We start from the raw sequence: 5000 nt of genomic DNA, 5'->3' as shown, positions 1-5000 counted from the left end.
ATAAGCGCCCAAGCCCACTCTCCACCCAAGCTAGGACCAAGGAGGATCAGGCAATGGCTGCTGATGACTCAGCACATAGACCTTAGCTCACAAGAATGGTGAGGTTGCAGTTACCAACGAAACTATCGAGTTTAAGCGGGACTCGGACCTGAGCTGGCACTCACTAGGCAAGGACGCTACCACCAGACTATCACTACTCTAAATTAAATAACTCGTTTGCATAATTCTGGTTTTACTAACGAGAAATTTTTGAATAGTTTTCTGTTATTATTCAGATATATTACAACTATGCATGATATATCATACTGTACATCAAAAGAGAGGTTAAATAAGTGAAGATATCTAAGCAAAATGAAATTTTCCAAATGCATTACAAAAGCTCATGGTGTTTATATATATATATATATATATATATATATATATATATATATATATATATATATATATATATGTATATATATATATATATATATATATATATATATATATATATATATATATATATATATATATATATTTATATATATATATATATATATATATATATATATATATATATATATATATATATATGAAATTCTTATGGTTGTAAAATATGGTTTACTAAATTGCCCCTCAAAATTTTTCTCTTGTATTTTTCTTTTACAAAAGTTTCAGGTGTTTTCATATAAGTTCAGGAAATCTTTATGTTTGGAAAATATAGTTTAATCAATTGGCCCCAAAATTTAGCTCTCTATTGTGAAAAACTTACGCTTGTATTTTATTCTTATTTTCTTTTTTGTAATAATTGCTACCCAAAATGAGTTTGGTGCTCAAGGGTGAGAAATTTATACTACCGCTTGGCGTCAAGATGGTTAATATGTACTTTCACAATTTGGACTTCGTTCTTAAGATAATCATCGTATCAAGTTCACTAGATCTTATAGGAAATCTCTTTTTTTTAATTCTTTATTATGTAGGTAATCGAAATATTTTCACAATTATTACAAAAGACAAAAGTTGATATTTCCTTTCCTCTTTTCCTCTTTCTGGTTGACAATATGTGTCAAAAGCAGAAAAAATGTGTTACAAGTCCATAATTGACCTACCACTCGTTTTAATGGACTTGAGTGCCTTCAAAGCCCCAGTAATTACCTGACTTTCGTCCCTTTTCAAGTGGGATATAACACTTCACAAATAACTTCTGTTCTGATTTGATCCTGCGATTTTTTTTTATTCAAAATAGATAAATTTACTTATGTGAAGCACATTTCTGGGGGTAATAACTTTTCAGCCAGCTAAAGAAAATTCTTCTAATTCTATGCAAAACTATGCCTACAAATTCTAAGCTGATTATAAAGAAATACGTCTAGCAAGAGCTCGATATACTGAGAAAATCTCAACCATGATTAGATATTGATTTGTATATCAGATATAACGAATATATTACATACTAAATATATTGAGGAGCTAAGAAAGTCCTTTCTGTTTTTAGATGATGTGAAAACCCGTGACTTGAAATTAAAATTATTCTCTGGGTTAACATATCCTAAAAGTCATTTATATTGATAGATTGAAACCTAGTAATTAAATTCAACGGCCCATATTCTAAATAATACTAATTTTAATTTCCTTCATGATATAATACTAACTGATAATTGTCTTTAACCTCTAATTTACTTATCCATGAAGTGTAACATCATTATTCATTCTAAATATCGTCACCAGTTAATAACATATGATTAAGGTAAAAACAAAGATTAAGGGTGATTACAGTTCGCCTTAATTAGAACTAAATCTCGTGTATTTGAATATATATATATATATATATATATATATATATATATATATATATATATATATATATATATATATATATATATATATAACATTTTCCATTTACAGAAACTTTTCGACAATATTTTTTTAAAAAAATTGCCATCACATTAAGAATATCTTTAGGCAAATTCTTTGTGATTCGGAGCTTTGGTGTTTAAAGTGAAGAATACATTAGTAAGAATGTAAAAAAATGTTCCCATTCAAATTCACGTCATAGGCAGACCATTTTTTTTTCAACGTATTTCAAGGCTAAATTAATTTTTTGAAGTCTGATTCATTAATTTTGTGATAGGCAATTAAAGGCCTTCACCAGACCCAAGTCTCGCTAATTACCTTGAAAACATTTGGTTTGGTTCAAAGCATTTTTAGGTGACTACATCAGGCTTTCAAAAGACACATTTAAAGGTCCATAATGAATGACATAGAGAATGGTCATATATACATATGATTGGTACCAAAGCCCCTTATCCATACACGATAGGACCAGGGACGGCTAGACAATGGTTGCTGATAACTCAGCAGGTAGACCTATAGGCTCCCCAAACGACCCAATAACTCTTCCTAGAACACGAGGATTGTCACCAAAGGATCACCACTAGGAGTCCTTATCACGATTCTACATGGGAGTAGTAGAAGAGCAAGTTTTCTCACACGTATTCGGTGACCTGACATATACATGAGATACACTGATGGCAACTTCCTCCTAGGATATCGAGGAACTCCATTGCACCTTTGCGGAGGGAAGCTCCTTGCATTTTACATTGGAATACAGTCACAACGGACTGCTCCCCCCTTCCTGACTGTCCTGGTTAAAACCAACGAAACTGGATTCCATACATCTGTTTACAATAAACCTGCAAACCTTGGACTTTACCTCAACGGTGACTGTGAATGCCTCCCTAGATGCAAGGCCTCCACCATCAAGTCCTTTGTGAAAAGGGCTCTCTCTTCTTACTCCTTCTGGAAGGCTACCCATGAGGGAGGGGATCATATATCACAGGTTCTTGCGAACAACGGGTACCACAATAGCTAAGTCAATCCAGAGATCAAAAAGCCCTTGACATCTGGTATTGGGTGGAAGAGTACAACAATACTAGCGCAACAAAAGTAAATATATACCCTATATAGAATCATGCACTTGATTAACAAAAAAACGAGAAAGCCATCAAGGACATCATACAGGCCAACATATTCCCTGTGAAAGATAACTCGGAGCTTAACTTTGTGACCTATTACAACAAAACTTGAACTTTGATCACAAAAAAAAGCCAAGCTACTGCCTTTCAGAACATTATGAAGAGAACTAATGTGGTCTACCGATAGAAATGTGCTGTTCGAGGATGCCATGGCAGCTACATTGGGATGACCAACGTGCAGCTCTCTAAGCGCCTTTCCTGTCACGTACAACAAGCTGCCATTAGGGAAAATTGCCAATAAACCCATATTAGTTCCATTTCCCGAGACCACGTCATGAAAAATTCCAAAATTATCGCCAGTGCCCCTGACTGCAGGAGGCTTAGGATTCTGGAGGCTCTACTGATCCTACAGGAAAACCTATTCCCAACACCAGGAAGTGTTTCTCCTACCTACCTACCGAAGGAACACTGCACCACCACGGACTACAATCATCCATACCAAGCACGATAACACTGAGAACAACAGGACCAATGAGTGGAACAGCAGCTCTCTCTCTCTCTCTCAATGCTCCTTCTGGAAGGCTACCCATGATAAACCCGATCATATTTCACAGGTTCTTGTGAACTACGGGTATTGCAACAGCTAAGTCAATAGATCAAGAAAGCCCTTTACACTTGATATTTGGTGGAAGAGTACGATAAAACCAGTTCAACCAAAGTAAACATTTACCATACGGGAATCATGCACCTTCATTACCAGTAAGTCAAGAAAGCCATTAGGGACATCGTACAGACCAACATCTTCCCTGTACAAGATAACACAGATCTTAATTTCGTGAACTATTACGCCTAAACCTATACTCTGATCAGGGAAAAAACCCAGTTTCTTCCATGCAGGACAGTCTGAAGAGAACTAATGTGGATGACTAGGATAGGACTCTCTAAACGCCTCTACTATCACATACAGCAAGGGAACATTAAGGCATATTGCCAACAAGCCCATATTAGTTCCATTTCCTGAGGACACATAACGAAAGATACCAATATTATCGGCAGTGCACTTGACGGCAGGAAGCTTAGAATTCCGGAGGCTCTACTGATCCACCAAGCAAACCTATGCTTAACATCGGGAAATGTTTTTCCTACCTACCTACTGTAGGGATAATGGCTATCCCTCCCTCCCCCCCCCCCCCCTCGTTTACGATCAGTCATACTAACCACGAAAACACCAACGACAGCAGCGATGAGCGGAACAGCAGCTTGTCGGGAACAGAGCCTCCCCCAATGAATGCCTCGGTCAGTCAGAGAACAGATTAGACTAAACAGGGAATCTCACACAGGTGATTCACGACCCGATCACCTGGCCCATTGCTTGTCCCAGAGCATGCCTCCTAGCACAGCTATTGCCTTCACACATTAGGTATTCCCAGTCAATGAGAATTTGGCGCCTAGAGTGACACCTACCCGGATTCATATATATTGACCAATGATGCCTTCATTCCTCACTTAAATATCAAACCTGGTGATGACCAGACGTACTTTGCTGCTTGAAACTCATTATAACTCCCCCCCCCCCCCCGCCCACTGAAAATGACGAAGAAGGATCGATCACCGAACCTTTAAATGCCCCTGGACTTCAAACAAAAAGTTGTGTTCAAATGTACTATTCATTTAGTGATGACTATATATCATCTCTAAGAATGTGACTAGCACAGTTACTGGTAAATTGTAGTGCTTTGAAGGAGATCAGTTCAATAGAAAAAGATATTTAATAAGACTGACGCCACTGTGGCAGTCATTATGTTATTATGCTATGATCTACATGGCAAGCAGGGAGAACATAGGACGACAGCCATAGATATGTGATGGCTAGGCTATGTCTAAAGGACAGAGAGGGGCCGGGAAAAGGTCTTGTATGTTTGTGTTGGGAGAAGGCGGCGGGATTGCCGCCATTTCCAAACAAGGGTGCAACTTCGTTTCAATATCGGCGCCATCCTAGGCGGAAGAAGAAAATCTATTCTTCAGCCTAGAGTCTGACGAAACAAG

The sequence above is a fragment of the Palaemon carinicauda genome, chromosome 1 (assembly GCF_036898095.1).
Source record: "Palaemon carinicauda isolate YSFRI2023 chromosome 1, ASM3689809v2, whole genome shotgun sequence".
Lineage (NCBI taxonomy): Eukaryota > Metazoa > Arthropoda > Malacostraca > Decapoda > Palaemonidae > Palaemon > Palaemon carinicauda.
The sequence above is the reverse complement of the archived record's forward strand: the minus strand, read 5'-3'. Positions refer to the sequence as shown.